Source organism: Balaenoptera borealis (assembly GCF_965194805.1).
Source record: "Balaenoptera borealis genome assembly, chromosome: 13".
In the NCBI taxonomy this organism is placed as follows: Eukaryota; Metazoa; Chordata; class Mammalia; order Artiodactyla; family Balaenopteridae; genus Balaenoptera; species Balaenoptera borealis.
The window spans coordinates 28,790,251-28,809,058 of record NC_138870.1 but is presented as its reverse complement, the minus strand read 5'-3'; the positions used below and the strand labels follow the sequence as shown (position 1 = coordinate 28,809,058).

Sequence of the window (18,808 nt, the reverse complement as noted above, 5' to 3'; positions counted from 1 at the left end):
ATTTGTATGGAAGCACAAAAGACCCCGAATAACAAAAGCAATCTTGAGAAAGAAAAACAGAGCTGGAGGAATCAGGCTCCCTGACTTCAGACTATACTACAAAGCTACAGTAATCAAGACAGTATGGTACTGGCACAAAAATAGAAATATAGATCAATGGAACAGCATAGAAAGCCCAGAGATAAACCCACACACATATGGTCACCTTATCTTTGATAAAGGAGGCAAGCATATACAGTGGAGAAAAGAGAGTCTCTTCAATAAGTGGTGCTGGCAATATTGGACAGGTACATGTAAAAGTATGAAATTAGAACACTCCCTGACACCACGCACAAAAATAAACTCAAAATGGATTAAAGACCTAAGTGTAAGGGCAGACACTATCAAACTCTTAGAGGAAAACATAGGCAGAACACTCTATGACATACATCACAGCAAGATTCTTTTTGACCCAGCTCCCAGAGAAATGGAAATAAGAACACAAATAAACAAATGGGACCTAACGAAACTTAAAAGCTTTTGCACAGCAAAGGAAACCATAAACAAGACCAAAAGACAACCCTCAGAATGGGAGAAAATATTTGCAAATGAAGCAACTGACAAAGGATTAACCTCCAAAATTTACAAGCAGCTCAAAAACAGAAAAACAAACAACCCAATCCAAAAATGGGCAGAAGACCTAAATAGACATTTCCCCAAAAAAGCTATACAGATTGCCAACAGACACATGAAAGAATGCTCAACATCATTAATCATTAGAGAAATGCAAATCAAAACTACAATGAGATATCATCTCACACCATTCAGAGTGGCCATCATCAAAAAATCTAGAAACAGTAAATGCTGGAGAGGGTGCGGAGAAAAGGGAACAGTCCTGCATTGTTGGTGGGAATGTAAATTGATACAGCCACTATGGAGAACAGTATGGAAGTTCCTTAAAAAACTAAAAATAGAACTACCATATGACCCAGCAATCCCACTACTGGGCATATACCCTGAGAAAATCATAATTCAAAAAGAGTCATGTACCAAAATGTTCATTGCAGCTCTATTTACAATAGCCAGGACATGGAAGCAACCTAAGTGTCCATCATCGGATGAATGGATAAAGAAGGTGTGGCACGTATATACAATGGAATATTACTCAGCCATAAAAAGAAATGAAATTGAGTTATTTGTAGTGAGGGGGATGGAGTTAAAATCTGTCATACAGAGTGAAGTAAGTCAGAAAGAGAAAAACAAATACAGTATGCTAACACATATATATGGAATCTAAGGAAAAAAAAAAAGTCATGAAGAACTCAGTGGCAAGACGGGAATAATGACACAGACCTACCAGAGAATGAACTTGAGGATATGGGGAGGGGGAAGGGTAAGCTGTGACAAAGTGATAGAGTGGCATGGACATATATACACTACCAAACGTAAAATAGATAGCTAGTGGGAAGCAACTGCATAACACAGGGAGATCAGCTCTGTGTTTGTGACCACCTAGAGTGGTGGGATAGGGAGGGTGGGAGGGAGGGAGATGCAAGAGGGAAGAGATATGGGAACATATGCATATGTATAACTGATTCACTTTGTTATAAAGCAGAAACTAACACACTATTGTAAAGCAATTATACTCCTATAAAGATGTTTTTAAAAAAAGAAAGAAAGAAGATAAAATAAAATAAAGTAAAATAAAATAAAATAATAATTATTAGGAAATAATATTTTGAAGGTAATAAAAGAAAGAAAAAAAAAAAGGAGAGCCTGAACCCTAGGACAATTGGTAAAAGCAAAGCTATACAGACAAAATCACACACAGAAATATACACATACACACTCACAAAAAGAGAAAAAGTGTAAAATATATATTTATCGTTGCTCCCAAAGTCCATGTCCTCAATTTGGAATGATTCGCTGTCTCTTTAGGTATTCCACAGATGCATGGTACATCAAGTTGATTGTGGAGATTTAATCCTCTTGAGCAGCTATTGTATATCAGCCGTTCTTCTGCAGACTTAAAATTCATAAGTGATCAAAAATACAAACATAAACAAGATCTTAGAGTAATTAAATTCTAATCAGAGAGTCAGACAATAAACTGTACATAATCAATAGATAAAATATATATGGCCGAATCTGATAATGGTATTAAATGAAAAGAACAGATTAGGAGGAATCACCAATGCTAGGAAGGGTGGGTTGTAATTCTAAATTGGGCTAGCGGGACTTCCATGGTTGTGCAGTGGTTAAGAATCCGCCTGCCAATGCAGGGGACATGGGTTCAAACCCTGGCCCGGGAAGATCCCACGTGTCACGGAGCACTTAAACCCCTTCACCACAACTACTGAGCCTGCGCTCTAGAGCCCATGAACCACAACTACTGAAGCCTGCACGCCTAGAACCTGTGCTCCAAAACAAGAAAAGCCACCACAATTAGAAGCCTGTGCACCGCAACAGAATAGCCCCCGCTCACCGCAATTAGAGAAAGCCCACGCGCGGCAATGAAGACCCAATACAGCCAAAAATAACTAAATAAATTTTTACATAAATAAATAAATAAATTGGTTGAGAAAATTAAAAAACAAGATAAACCATTGGGGTATCACATTTAAGCAAAGAGTTGAAGGGCAGAAGGAGTTAAACATGAAGCTATCTGGAGAGAACAATGTCTCAGGCAGAGAGAATCACCAGTAAAAGACCCTAAAATGGAGCATCCTTAAACATTCAAAGAAAAGCAACCTGACCACTGAGTTGCAATGGAGGAAGAGAGTAGCTGGGGATGAGATCAGAGTGGAGACAGATCACGCAGGACTTTGTGAGCTATTATAGAGACTTTGACCCTTCTAAGTTAGGGACTCATTATGGGGATTTCAGAAGATGACTGACAAAATCCAACTGTTTCACCAAAAATTAGCCCAGCTATTGTGTCAGGTATAGAGTTTGACTGTATTATAGGGAGTCAGAGAGACCAGAAAACACTATAGCCACAATCTAGGTGAGGAATAATGACCACTCACACCAGGATAATAGCAGTTAGAGATGGAGAGAATTAATTGGTTTGTAATATATTTTAAAGTTTGAACCAAAGTTTCCTAGCAGGTACAAGATGACTAAAATCTGTTTGCCTAAAGAGCTGGAAGGACTAAGCTGCTCTCACCTAAAATAGGAAATCATGTATAAAGAGTGGATTTGGAAGCAAAAGGACAGGTCAGTTTCGACAATTTTAAGTTTGAAATATCATGTAACTATTGAGTGGGCAGTTGTATATATGAGAGAAGTCCAGACTAATGGTATAAATTTGAAAGTCAACTGCATAAAATTGAAATTTAAAGCCATAGTATCATTGAGGGAATGAATATAGACATTAAAAAAAAAGAAAGAAAGACTGAGCCCCAGGGGATTCCAACAGTGAGGCATGGATCAAGTATAGGAAGCAGTAAAGGAGACTAAGAAAACACAGTAGGGATGGTGGAGGAAAACCAGAAGGATGCAGATTTCTGCAAGTCAGGTGAGGAAAGTGTATTAAGGAGGAGGATTTCATCAACTGAAGTCAAGTATTTCAAAAAGATCAAATAAGATGAAGACTGAGATTTGGCCAGTATATTTAGTAACACGGAAGTGAATTGTGATCTTAATAAGCACAGTTTCAATGGAAGGATGGGACCAAAATCTGGCTGGGAGGGGAAAAGCAGGGGGCTAAGAGATAATTAGAGGCGAGGTACTTGAAACAGTGAACACAGAAACTACAAAGAAGAACAGAAGAATGGACTGTATTTGGTGGGGAAAGTAGGGTCAAGAAAATTATTATTTTTTGTTTTTGTTTTTTTTAAGATGGGAAAAATAACATCATGCTTGTGAACTGTTGGAAATAATAGTGTAAGAAAAAGAAAACATAATATAAGAGAGGGGTACTGAATTTCTGGAGCAATGTCTCTATGTGAGTGAGAGGGGCTGAGGCCTAATGCACCCATGAGAGTTTTGGCTTGAATCAGGAATTTATGTACCAATGTGCTGTCAGATCTTCTAGCTACAGGTGTTGGTAGGTTGGTAGATATGGTGCTGGGATGTGGGGAAGTTCTCCAGCTATGAATGATTCAGTGTTCTCAGTGAAGAAGAAAGCAAGTGTATCAGCTGAAAGGGAAGGCCACACGGGAAGTATTCAAATTCTGAGAAAGGAAGATGTGAGAAAATCTTCCAGCACAGTGGAGGGTTAAGCAGCCTAGTAAAATGTCCTATGATTGCTGGGCATAATGAGGGGACTACTTTGAAGTTTGTGGCATGAATTTAAAGTAGGAACAGTCAATGTGGGTGTATGTTTTTCTCCAGTCATGTTCAGCTTCGAGGCTACAGGCACAAAATTTTGATGGAATAGTAATAATAGGAGTGAGCTGGAAAGATAGGAGAAAGTGATCCAAGAGCAGAGTGCATGAAATTGAGATAATAGAAAGGTTGCTATTATTTATGTCTTCTATGAGGAAAAAAAAATCATAGAAGAATCAATTTTGACCACTTGAAGTCAAAATAAAGATGGAATAACTATAGTCCGTAAAATATAGTAAACAGATTGATTTAAAATAATTCATTCAGTTTCTTCCATGGATGTTATTGAGAATCTATATGAGTGAACAAAATGGACCCAGATCCTATCACTGTGGAGCTTAATTTGAGGGTAAGACAGAGATATTAATAATTCTAATTGAGACATACACGTTTTTAATACTGTGTAATAGGAAGAACTAACCTGCTCTGTTGGAGAGCTTGGTCCTTGGAGACTTCACTGGAAGAAGGGATATTTTAGTTGAGATGTGAAGAATGTGTGTGAGGTGTAAGTTGTATGAGACAGAAAACAGAGAAAACTGCCTGTGCAAATACCCTGGGTACAGCAGAAGAAATGAAAGATGCTGATTAGGGAGGAACAAAAAATTGGTAGTGTGAGGAGTAATACAAGATGAGGCTGGAGAGATAGCTGGTTAAGAGCCAGCCCATGCAGTAATATGTCTACTACTCATTTGTACTTTCTAATAGGGGAATGGGATGCCTGCAGACAGGAGAATTTTTTTTAATATTGCATCTTTTTTAATATTGAGAGAATGGATTAGAGGTGTGCAAGAGTGAAACAGAGATAGAGAACCCTGAAGAAGGGACATTTTTGGTGGAGAACGGGTGGTTCAAAAATAGTTTCCACATACTGAGGTTGAAGTGACTGAAACATCTAAATGTCTATGTCGAGTAGTCCAAACCATATTCTGAGAATAAGAAAGATGTAGGTCTTTGAAGATTGAGAGGAAAATTCTGATAATTATTGAAGAGCATGAGAAAGCTACATGAGTTAACGTTGATGCTGAAGGGCTGAAGCATAAAAATAAAACAATTATGTCACAACATGGATGAACACTGAAGGCATAATGCTAAGTTAAATGTCAGACAGAGAAAATCAAATACCGTATCATCTCATTTACATATGGAATCTAAAATCATTGAAGTCATAGAAACAGATAGTAGAATGGAGGTTTCCAGGGATAGAAAGGTGGGGCAAATTGGGAGATGTTGGTCAAAGGATACAAACTTCCAGTTATAAGATGAATAAGTTCCACGAATCTAATGTACAGCATGGTGACTATAGTTAACAACACTGTATTCTATACTTGAAAGTTGCTATGAGAGTAGAGCTTTAATGTTCTCACCACCACCACCACAACAAAATGGTAATTATATGAGGTAAAGGATGTGTTAGCTAACCTTATTGTGGTAAACAGTTCATGATATATATATGTATCAAATCATCACATTGTATACTTTAAACTCACATAATGTCAAATGTCAATTTTGTTTCAATTAAGCAGGGGAAAAAACCAATTATGCCAATAGGTTATATAAGCCAACAAGAAATATAAGTTTGTAGCCTTACAGTAGAATGTCTGAATTGGGGATCTTAAGGTGGAACTGTTTTGGGGGCAAAAGGTATAGAATACACCAATGGAAATGAGAATCTCAGGTGAATGGGAGAACACCAGTTCATGCAAGTGGTCAGGGCATTAGTAGCCTAAGTGTTTCATATGATCTGACCCAGAGATAAGTGGGATGTGAGCAGGTGCACAACTGCTGCTTGAGAGATGCTAAAGGAGGAAGTCAGGTTAAGGCAAACATGTGGAAGACACTGAGGCTATGTAAGAGTTTGTTGATCATGGGTCAGGAATAGCAAATGGCACAGTGAAATGGTTTAGGAGAGTGTAGAAGGGGTGAGAGACTGGATCAGTGGAGAGGAGCCTGAAGATTATAAGAATGTGAACTTGGGAGTATTTGGATGAACAGAGTGTCTGAAGACAGCAGAAATGCCAAGTGGCAGATTTTACTTCAGAGCCCTAGTGGGCTCTCAGCTTCCCAGGGTTGCTGAAGTCTGGAAAAGCTGCCCAGCATTTCATGATGGGACAGGGGTCAAGCTTTCTTGATGTCTTTGGGTGACAGTTGTGGGGAGCTCCCAGGGAACATTTCTTTTATTAAATTGTATTATTCAACAGCTCAGTTGTACTTCAATTCTGTGAAAAGTTAAGTTGAAAGAAAGAAAGAAAGAAAGAAAGAAAAAGAAAGAAAGGAAGAAAAGAAAGAAAGAAAGAAAGAAAGAAAGAAAGAAAGAAAGAAAGAAAGAAAGAAAGAGAAAGAAAGAAAGGAAGGAAGGAGGAAAGAAAGAAAGAAAGGAAGGAAGAAAGAAAGGAAGGAAGGAAGAAAGAAAGAAAGAAAGAAAGAAAGAAAGAAAGAATAATAGCTTTTAGTGAGGGTTGGGATCATGAATTGCTTTATCCCCAAGGAGCAACCCAATGCCCTGTGGGCTGATCTAGAAAGCAAGCTCTCTAATGTAAAGTATGTATTTTCATTTTCTGCTGCTTGATGACACTTCACTTCGGATAAAGTGATATGTAATCCTACCATAAATGAAGACTCTTCCGCTGAGGTATCAAAGTCTTCAATTAACTGATTCTTTTATTCTAACTTGTTTTTGATAAAAGTCAATCTATGAGAACCCATTTTTTGCTAAATGAATCATTCCCATACCCTTGTAATTTGTATCATGAAAGCAATGACTAAAGCACGTGAAATCTCTTTACGTAATGTGATTTTTCACCTTGGTCAAGAAAATTTTTATGAGTTCAGGCTGTTCATTAACTGTCATGTATGGAGTGTACCATATTCAGGCTCTATTCTGAGCTTCTGAAGGGAAACAACACCAAAAGAAAGCTTCAGTCAAATGTTTACTATTTGAACTGCTACCCTGAATTTCTACCTCATTTGTACCTTAGTGAATAATTTTAGATAATTTAGGAATAAAAAAGAGGTTTGCTTTAAGCTCTCTCTTTTTGAACCAAAAGCACTGAACAGGCCCTCGTGAGAAAAATGACACTTCTCCATCCTGTTTCCTCATTCCCCAGAATTCAAAAGTCATCTCAGATAGCAGGTATTCCCTTCATTAATTGGGAGAAAGACTGAGAACAAGACCGATCCAAAACCTCAACCTTAAAAGGCCCACACCCACAACTTCAAATGACCATAAATCTTCCTTTGCTCTCTGAATTTGGTAATCCCAGTTCTTTGCTTAAGAGAGCTAGTAATATTAATAATTCTAATAGAGATTGAATGCTTACTTTGAACCATTTATAAGTAACTGGCTATGTTCTTGGCAGGAACATTTACATCTCTAATTTACTAACAGATGAAGAAACTGACTGAACCTTTCAATAGCTTCCCCTGAACCACACAAATTTTTGAATAGGAGGACCAGATTTTTATGCAGGAAGCCCAACTCCAAAGACTTATATGTTAAAAATTGTACTTTACCACCTTAAGGAGGCTGAAAGAGGGGGTAGACTGAAATAGCAGTCAGCTACCTTTCCTCCCAGAATATAAGATTTTGTTTTATTGCCTCTCAATCTCTTTCTACAGTGATTTGAGACCCTAGAAAACCCCTTTTTCTCCTTATATATTTTTCCTTTCATGTTCTGAATTAAAATTCATGGTATGCAATAAAGGACTGACTCAGCAGGCTTGGCTTCCCAAAACCCTGCAAGTTCCGAAACAAAGGTTTGGCCCTTGCCTAGCTCCTGGAAGGTAATTTCTAAACCTGTGAAATATCATGCCTGAAAATAGTGCCTTTGTTTACCTTGGCCACAAAGATAGTTTATGCTAACAAAGTTAGTATGGTGAGGGCTTTGGGTCACACAGTATCAATTTGATCTCAGAGGACCTGGAGACTGAGTAAATAAGGTCAGCCATGTGGGCACTCCATAACTACATGACTGATTTTCAATAAAAACCCTGGACACCTTGGCTTAAGTGAGCTTCCCTGATTGGCAATACTTCATACATGTTGTCCCATAACATTGCTGAGAGAATTAAGAACTGACCATGTGACTTCACTGGGAGAGGCCAATTGAGCTTGTGCCTGATCTCTCTGGACACTTCTCTATGCGTACAAGATGTTTATGGTAAAAAAGAACAGATGAAAGAAAAGCAATTTGTAATAAAATAATAGATATTTAAATATGGAATTGTTTGTACATGACTATAATACACGATGTAGTCAGATGCTTGAACTTAGACCTAAAGCTACTGGAAGCATTTATCATTGGAGGCATGATTTTTCCAAATGGTTAACAACTCTTGGTAAATTTCCAAACAAAGTAAAGTATAATCTTCCCTCAATAACTCTATTTCTGGAAAATTAAATATATTTCAGTGCTACACAAAAATATTTTGTGCTATATGTAAACAGAGTTTATCTGGTTTGGGATAATGACAAGTAGACTTTTCATCTACCTGGATGTCCTGTGGATCAATTAAAAGTCATGCAGTATGCGGGATAATTTTTTCTTGGAAAGGAGATGCCCTGGTCCTTTCTCATTAAATGAGACAGGACTGTGACACCCCAAAACACCTCCCTGGGAACAATGTCATTCCTGTTGATAACTACTGATCTAATGATACTACTTCTTTCTCCATGGTTTAAGTCTGTGTGAAATTTCTAATCTCTCCTATTGGTCATAGTTTCCTAAATTCCTTCTTAAGGAACTGGAGATCTTATAGCAGTTTATACGCATACATGAGTACAGCTAGTGGCATAATAAACACAGTAGGAAAATATTTTTAGATATTTACTGATTTTGTTTTTTCTTCCTTGCTCCTTGAGTTGACTTTTTTCCACCTCTTTTTTCTTCCACTTTTCACGGTGAAAGCAGCTAGATTTTCCATGATTATTTTCTCAGGGGAGAAATATGACAGAGGAAAAAAAGAGTTTCTTGCTGGCTATTTTGCTTCAAAAGCTTCTGTTATTGGGGCATGAAGAGGACTTAGTCAAATTGAGGCAGCGCTTTCCCTCACTTCAACTCTCATGAGACTAGAGCAAGTTTCTACAGGCTGGGTGGTGGGGAGCTGAGCCAGGATGAAACTATATGACATGATTCAATTATATGGACAAGAATCCTTTGCTTTTCAATTATATGGAAAGCAAAGGATCAACATGAGGGAGCATTTTATTCAAGGACCTGGCAGCTGGGAGGAAAGCTGACCTTCCCCAGTTCCATTAGAAAGAGTACTGCCCATCACCCATTCCCAGTAGCTAAGCTTCCTACTGATTAAGAGAGCTTCCCTTAGACCACAATTAACTCTAAACTGAGTGCCACTTAGCAGGGAGTGATGTCTGCCTATACTGTATTGCTGTTTGACCCTTTCTGATGTATTCTCATTACTACTGACTCACCTAGATCTCTTGCCAATATCCCTGGATTAAAGAAGAGGTGGAGATTAGATTTGTAATAGAAATGAATTTAGGGAAAGTCACTGGAACTGTTTGTGAGTAGGGATGCAGCTCAAGATCTTCCTGAGTTGATGGATGTGCTAATACATATATAATATGATAGCAAAATCAGAGCCAATACAACTGTGGTGTCAACTCAAACTCAGATAAAAATGAAGATGCTCACCTCATTCCTCCTTATAGCAGAGAAAATGGTTTTTCTCTTCAAGGATGAGATTTTATTTGCTTGTTTCTTTGTTCTTTTCTTGTGAGAAGGCAAGGGGTACAGGAAGAAGTGGCAATTGGGTTTTTTTGCTTTGATTTTGTATTTGTTGTCTTGGTTTGGCTTTGGAAGCACACAGATATTGACAGCAGATGGCTTAGCTCATTTCTATAGATCTGGGTGCTTTGTGGGGACTTCCCTGAATGTACAAGACTGTGGAAAATTGAGCTCCTGTTGGCCAGTGATTCATTGTCTTTTTTTTTTTTTATAAACATCTTTATTGAAGTATAATTGCCTTACAATGGTGTGTTAGCTTCTGCTTTATAACAAAGTGAATCAGTTATACATATACAATATGTTCCCATTTCTCTTCCCTCTTGCATCTCCCTCCCTCCCACCCTCCCCACCCCACCCCTCTAGGTGGTCACAAAGCACCGAGCTGATCTCCCTGTGCTATGCGGCTGCTTCCCACTAGCTATCTATTTTACATTTGGTAGTGTGTATATGTCCATGACACTCTCTTACCCTGTCACATCTCACCCCACCTCCTCCGCATATCCTCAAGTCCATTCTCTAGTAGGTCTGTGTCTTTATTCCCGTCTTGCCACTAGGTACTTCATGGCCTTTTTTTTTTTTTTTTCCCTTAGATTCCGTATATATGTGTTAGCATACTGTATTTGTTTTTCTCTTTCTGACTTACTTCACTCTGTATGACAGACTCTAACTCCATCCACCTCATTACAAATACCTCCATTTCATTTCTTTTTATGGCTGAGTAATATTCCATTGTATATATGTGCCACATCTTCTTTATCCATTCATCTGTCGATGGACATTTAGGTTGCTTCCATGTCCTGGCTATTGTAAATAGAGCTACAATGAACATTTTGGTACATGACTCTTTTTGACCTATGGTTTTCTCAGGGTATATGCCCAGTAGTGGGATTGCTGGGTCGTATGGTAGTTCTATTTTTAGTTTCTTAAGGAACCTCCATACTGTTCTCCATAGTGGCTGTATCAATTTACATTCCCACCAACAGTGCAAGAGGGTTCCCTTTCCTCCACACCCTCTCCAGCATTTATTGTTTCTAGATTTTTTGATGATGGCCATTCTGACCGGTGTGAGATGATATCTCATTGTAGTTTTGATTTGCATTTCTCTAATGATTAATGATGTTGAGCATTCTTTCATGTGTCTGTAGGCCATCTGTATATCTTCTTTGGAGAAATGTCTATTTAGGTCTTCTGCCCATTTTTGGATTGGGTTGTTCATTTTTTTGTTATTGAGCTGCATGAGCTGCTTGTAAATCTTGGAGATTAATCCTTTGTCAGTTGCTTCATTTGCAAATATTTTCTCCCATTCTGAGGGTTGTCTTTTGGTCTTGTTTATGGTTTCCTTTGCTGTGCAAAAGCTTTTAAGTTTCATTAGGTCCCATTTGTTGATTTGTGTTCTTATTTCCATTTCTCTGGGAGCTGGGTCAAAAAGAATCTTGCTGTGATGTATGTCATAGAGTGTTCTGCCTATGTTTTCCTCTAAGAGTTTGATAGTGTCTGCCCTTACACTTAGGTCTTTAATCCATTTTGAGTTTATTTTTGTGCATGGTGTCAGGGAGTGTTCTAATTTCATACTTTTACATGTACCTGTCCAATTTTCCCAGCACCACTTATTGAAGAGACTGTCTTTTCTCCACTGTATATGCTTGCCTCCTTTATCAAAGATAAGGTGACCATATGTGTGTGGGTTTATCTCTGGGCTTTCTATCCTGTTCCATTGATCTATATTTCTGTTTTTGTGCCAGTACCAAACTGTCTTGATTACTGAAGCTTTGTAATATAGTCTGAAGTCAGGGAGCCTGATTCCCCCAGCTCCATTTTTCGTTCTCAAGATTGCTTTGGCTATTCGGGGTCTTTTGTGTTTCCATACAAATTGTGAAATTTTTTGTTCTAGTTCTGTGAAAAATGCCAGTGGTAGTTTGATAGGGATTGCATTGAATCTGTAGATTGCTTTGGGTAGTAGAGTCATTTTCACAATGTTGATTCTTCCAGTCCAGGAACATGGTATATCTCTCCATCTATTTGTATCATCTTTAATTTCTTTCATCAGTGTCTTATAATTTTCTGCATACAGGTCTTTTTTCTCCTTAGGTAGGTTTATTCCTAGATATTTTATTCTTTTTGTTGCAATGGTAAACGGGAGTGTTTTCTTAATTTCACTTTCAGATTTTTCATCATTAGTGTATAGGAATGCAAGAGATTTCTGTGCATTAATTTTGTATCCTGCTACTTTACCAAATTCATTGATTAGCTCTAGGAGTTTTCTGGTAGCATCTTTAGGATTCTCTATGTATAGTATCATGTCATCTGCAAATAGTGACAGCTTTATTTCTTCTTTTCTGATTTGGATTCCTTTTATTTCTTTGTCTTCTCTGATTGCTGTGGCTAACACTTCCAAAACTATGTTGAATAACAGTGGTGAGAGTGGGCAACCTTGTCTTGTTCCTGATCTTAGTGGAAATGGTTTCAGTTTTTCACCATTGAGGACAATGTTGGCTGTGGGTTTGTCATATATGGCCTTTATTATGTTGAGGAAAGTTCCCTCTGTGCCTACTTTCTGCAGGGCTTTTATCATAAATGGGTGTTGAATTTTGTCGAAAGCTTTCTCTGCATCTATTGAGATGATCATATGGTTTTTCTCCTTCAGTTTGTTAATATGGTGTATCACATTGATTGATTTGCGTATATTGGAGAATCTTTGCATTCCTGGGATAAACCCCACTTGATCATGGTGTATGATCCTTTTAATGTGCTGTTGGATTCTGTTTGCGAGTATTTTGTTGAGGATTTTTGCATCTATGTTCATCAGTGATATTGGCCTGTAGTTTTCTTTCTTTGTGACATCTTTGTCTGGTTTTGGTATCAGGGTGATGGTGGCCTCATAGAATGAGTTTGGGAGTGTTCCTCCCTCTGCAATATTTTGGAAGAGTTTGAGAAGGATAGGTGTTACCTCTTCTCTAAATGTTTGATAGAATTCGCCTGTGAAGCCATCTGGTCCTGGGCTTTTGTTTTTTGGAAGGTTTTTAATCACAGTTTCAATTTCAGTGCTTGTGATTAGTCTGTTCATATTTTCTATTTCTTCCTGGTTTATTCTTGGCAGTTTGTGTATTTCTAAGAATCTGTCCATTTCTTCCAGGTTGTCCATTTTATTGGCATAGAGTTGTTTGTAGTAATCTCTCATGATCGTTTGTATTTCTGCAGTGTCAGTGGTTACTTCTCCTTTTTCATTTCTAAGTCTATTGATTTGAGTCTTCTCCCTTTTTCTCTTGATGTGTCTGGCTAATGGTTTATCAATTTTGTTTATCTTCTCAAAGAACCAGCTTTTAGTTTCATTGATATTTGCTATTGTTTCCTTCATTTCTTTTTCATTTATTTGTGACCTAATCTTTATGATTTCTTTCCTTCTGCTGCCTTTGGGGTTTTTTTGTTCTTCTTTCTCTAATTGCTTTAGGTGCAAGGTTAGGTTGTTTATTCGAAATGTTTCCTGTTTCTTGAGGTAGGCTTGTATTGCTATAAACTTCCTTCTTAGCACTGCTTTTGCTGTGTCCCATAGGTTTTGGGTCGTCATGTCTCCATTGTCATTTGTTTCTAGGTATTTCTTGATTTCCCCTTTGATTTCTTCAGTGATCACTTCGTTATTAAGTCGTGTATTGTGTAGCCTCCATGTGTTTGTATTTTTTACAGATCTTTTCCTGTAATTGATATCTAGTCTCATAGCGTTGTGGTCGGAAAAGATACTTGATACGATTTCAAATTTCTTAAATTTACCAAGGCTTGATTTGTGACCCAAGATATGATCTATCCTGGAGAATGTTCCATGAGCACTTGAGAAAAATATGTATTCTGTTATTTTTGGATGGAATGTCCTATAAATATCAATTAAGTCCATCGTGTTTAATGTATCATTTAAAGTTTGTGTTTCCTTATTTATTTTCATTTTGGATGATCTGTCCATTGGTGAAAGTGGGGTGTTAACGTCCCCTACTATGATTGTGTCACTGTCGATTTCCCCTTTTATGGCTGTTAGTATTTGCCTTATGTATTGAGGTGCTCCTATGTTGGGTGCATAAATATTTACAATTGTTATACCTTCCTCTTGGATCGATCCCTTGATCATTATATAGTGTCCTTCTTTGTCTCTTGTCATAGTCTTTATTTTAAAGTCTATTTTGTCTGATATGAGAATTGGTACTCCAGCTTTCTTTTGATTTCCATTTGCATGGAATATCTTTTTCCATCCCCTCACTTTCAGTCTGTTTGTGTCTCTAGGTCTGAAGTGGGTCTCTTGTAGACAGCATATATATGGGTCTTGTTTTTGTATCCATTCAGCCAGCCTGTGTCTTTTGGTGGGAGCATTTAATCCATTTACATTCAAGGTAATTATGGATATGTATGTTCCTATTCCGATTTTCTTAAATGTTTTGGGTTTGTTATTGTAGGTGTTTTCCTTCTCTTGTGCTTCTTGCCTAGAGAAGTTCCTTTAGCATTTGTTGTAAAGCTGGTTTGGTGGTGCTGAACTCTCTCAGCTTTTGCTTGTCTGTAAAGGTTTTAATTTCACCATCACATCTGAATGAGATCCTTGCTGGGTAGAGTAATCTTGGTTGTAGGTTTTTCTCCTTCATCACTTTAATTATATCCTGCCACTCCCTTCTGGCTTGCAGAGTTTCTGCTGAAAGATCAGATGTTAACCTTATGGGGATTCCCTTGTGTGTTATTTGTTGTTTTTCCCTTGCTGCCTTTAATATGTTTTCCTTATATTTAATTTTTGACAGTTTGATTAATATGTGTCTTGGTGTGTTTCTCCTTGGGTTTATCCTGTATGGGACTCTCTGTGCTTCCAGGACTTGATTAACTATTTCCTTTCCCATATTAGGGAAGTTTTCAACTATAATCTCTTCAAATATTTTCTCAGTCCCTTTCTTTTTCTATTCTTCTTCTGGGACCCCTATAATTCGAATGTTGGTGTGTTTAATGTTGTACCAGAGATCTCTGAGACTGTCCTCAGTTCTTTTCATTCTTTTTTCTTTATCCTGCTCTGCAGTAGTTATTTCCACCATTTTATCTTCCAGGTCACTTATCCTTTCTTCTGCCTCAGTTATTCTGCTATTGATCCCAACTAGAGTATTTTTAATTTCATTTATTGTGTTTTTTATCATTGCTTGGTTCCTCTTTAGTTCTTCTACGTCCTTGTTAAATGTTTCTTGCATTTTGTCTATTCTATTTCCCAGATTTTGGATCATCCTTACTATCATTATTCTGAATTATTTTTCAGGTAGACTACCTATTTCTTCTTCATTTGTTAAGTCTGGTGTGTTTTGACCCTGCTCCTTCATCTGCTGTGTGTTTTTCTGTCGTCTCATTTTGCTTATGTTACTGTGTTTGGGGTCTCCTTTTCACAGGCCGCAGGTTCGTAGTTCCCGTTGTTTTTGGTATCTGTCCCCAGTGGCTAAGGTTGGTTCAGTGGATTGAGTAGGCTTCCTGGTGGAGGGAACTAGTGCCTGAGTTCTGATGGATGAGGCTGGATATTGTCTTTCTGGTGGGCACATCCACGTCTGGTGGTGTATTTTGGGGTGTCTGTGGCCTTATTATGATTTTAGGCAGCCTCTCTGCTAATGGATGGGGCTGTGTTCCTGTCTTGCTAGTTGTTTGGCATAGGGTGTTCAGCACTGTAGCTTGCTGGTCATTGAGTGATGCTGGGTCTTGATGTTGAGATGGAGATCTCTGAGAGATTTTTGCCGTTTGGTATTACATGGAGCTGGGAGGTCTCTTGTGGACCAGTGTCCTGAAGTTGGCTCTCCCACCTCAGAGGTACGGCCCTGATGCCTGGCTGGAGCACCAAGAGCCTTTCATCCACATGGCTCAGAGTAAAAGGGAGAAAAAATAGAAAGAAAGAAAGAGGCTATAATATAGTGAAGTAAAATAAAGCTATTATAAAGCAAAACTATACAGACAAAATCTCACCCAGAAGCATATACATATACACTCACAAAAAAAGGAAAAGGGGAAAAATTAATATATCCTACTCCCAAAGTCCACCTCCTGAATTTGGGCTGATTCGTTGTCTATTCAGGTATTCAACAGATGCATCACATCAAGTTGTTTGTGGAGTTTTAATCTGCTGCTTCTGAGGCTGCTGGGAGAGATTTCCCCTTCTCTTCTCTGTTCGCACAGCTCCTGGGGATCAGCTTTGGATTTGGACCTGCCTCTGCGTGTAGGTCGCTTGAGGGCGTCTGCTCCCTGCCCAGACAGGACGGGGTTAAAGGAGCAGCTGCTTTGGGGGCTCTGGCTCACCCAGGCCGCGGGGAGGGAGGGGTACAGAGGAGGCGGGGCCAGCCTGCAGCGTCAGAGGCCGGCGTGACGTTGCACCAGCCTGAGGCACGCAGTGAGTTCTCCCGTGGAAGTTGTCCCTGGGTCACGGGACCCTGGCAGTGGTGGGCTGCACATGCTCCCGGGAGGGGCGGTGTGGAGAGTGACCTGTGCTCGCACACAGGATTTTTGGAGGTGGCAGCAGCAGCCCCAGCATCTCACGCCCGTCTCTGGGGCCCACGCTGATCGCCGCGGCTCACACCCGTCTCTGGAGTTCGTTTAGGCGGCGCTCTGAATCCCCTCTCCTTGCGCGCCGTGAAACAAAGAGGCAAGAAAAAGTCTCTTGCCTCTTCGGCAGCTGCAGACTTTTTCCCGGTCTCCCTCCCAGCCAGCATTGGTGCGCTAACCCCTTCAGGCTGTGTTCACGCCGCCAGCCCCAGTCCTCTCCCTGCGATCCGACCGAAGCTGAGTCTCAGCTCCCAGCCCCGCCCGCCCCGGCGGGTGAGCAGACAAGCCTCTCGGGCTGCTGAGTGCTGCTCGGCGCCGAGCCTCTGTGCGGGAATCTCTCCGTTTTTTCCTCTGCGCCCCTGTTGCTGTGGGGTCCGCGCTGATAGCTGCGGCTTGCGCCCGTCTCTGAAGTTCGTTTAGGCGGCACTCTGAACCCCCTCTCCTCGCACACCAGGAAACAAAGAGGGAAGAAAAAGTCTTTTGCCTCTTTGGCAACTGCAGACTTTTTCCCGGACTCCCTCCCGGCTAGCTGTGGTGCACTAACCCCTTCAGGCTGTGTTCACGTCGCCAACCCCAGTCCTCTCTCTGCGATCTGACTGAAGTGTGAGCCTCAGCTCCCAGCCCTGCCTGCCCTGGCAGGGGAGCAGACAAGCCTCTCGGGCTGGTGAGTGCTGGTCTGCACTGATCCTCCATGCGGGAATCTCTCCGCTTTGCCCTCCGCACCCCTGTTGCTGTGCTCTCCTCCGTGGCTCCGAAGCTTCCCCCCTCTGCCACCCACATTCTCTGCCCGCAAAGGGGCTTCCTAGTGCGTGGAAACCTTTCCTCCTTCACAGCTCCCTTCCACTGGTGCAGGTGCCGTCCCTATTCTTTTGTCTCTGCTATTTCTTTTTTCTTTTGCCCTACCCAAGTACGGGGGGAGTTTCTTGCCTTTTTGGAGGTCGGACGTTTTCTGCCAGTGTTCAGTGGGTGTTCTGTAGGAGCAGTTCCACGTGTAGATGTATTTCTACTGTATCTGTGGGAAGCAAGGTGATCTCCGCGTCTTACTCTTCCGTCATCGTCTCTCCTCCTCCGATTCATTGTCTTTTGAAGGACAATAGATTGAATATGGACAGATGCTTTGTCCCACTTAGTTCAGATTGCTCCTCACTTCCCTTCATCCTCCCTTTTCCTTCTTTTTTCCTCTTTCCCAGTCTTCATCTTTGAGAACTTTCTGACATTCTAAAAAGTACAAGATTAGAAGTTGGTTGCTGTGGTTCTTGTTTCAGGTGGAACTTGTTTTGATGTAACTTTACCAGTAGAGGCCTACCCTGAACACAGCTGTATGGGTGCTTCACAAGGTCCCCAGAATCACTATGCCAGAACACAAGAGCCATATGCTTAGTGAACCACTGCCCAATAATCACATGAACTGTTTCTGAAAGGGACTTATAAACATTACATTGAGTAACTGGATTAAGTGGGTATAACAGACAGAGCAAGATCGGAATAACTTAATATACACTGGAGTAACTTTTTACTAAACATGTTTTAAATTTCAAAATTCTTCTAAGGCCTCGTCATATTGACCTAATACAATGATAATATCACATTAAGGAAAACAAATGAGAGTTTTGTAGGTATATCAACATTTGGGAGTTAACAAGCCTGGCTGCTGGCCGCAATGTTGGTGCCCACCCACTCCCCAACCCACTCACAGCTGGACGCTGATGTTATCCATATCTCAGGTTAATACTATGTTCTCTGTGTTTTTCAGCCTCTTGATTCAAACCGGGTAGACCCAGGGAACCTAGAATTCATAGTCATGTGTGCATGTTCACATAGAGTTTTTTGTTTAGGGTTTTGTTTTGGGGAGGGGGCAGATAGTGATGTTTTGTATTTGAATTTCATGCTCTTCCACCAGACATAAGCAAAAGTGTATAAATGTAATGGGAAGGCACCTCCCAGTTCCTTCTGGGCTTTGCTTTCCAGGTTGAAAATCTGAGGTATGCCTGATGAGTAAAATATAGGGTACAGAAAAAGAGTGCAACTGCCTATCTCCAGACTATGCACCCATCCTCTCTTCCTAAGTAATGTTTGGTCCCTTTTGTTCCTCTCATGAGTATTGTTTCCCATTATGGACTCTGCTACTAGTTCTGCCAAGCACACTATTTCTTTATCGGCATACTGAGAGTATTAGTCAGCTAGGGCTGCCATAACAAAATACCACAGTCTGGGTGTCTTAA

At 39.9% G+C, this 18,808-nt stretch overlaps 1 long non-coding RNA gene across 1 annotated transcript in view; it reads right to left on the bottom strand.

The window, feature by feature from the left end:
- The window catches only part of LOC309610004, a 263,329-nt gene extending 250,206 nt beyond the window's left edge, over window positions 1-13,123 (bottom strand). Inside the window, exon 1 of the long non-coding RNA XR_014233693.1 lies at window positions 10,272-13,123. This is a non-coding gene — a long non-coding RNA (uncharacterized lncRNA). The remainder of the gene's footprint in view (window positions 1-10,271) is intronic.
- Between the last annotated feature and the right edge of the window lie 5,685 nt (window positions 13,124-18,808).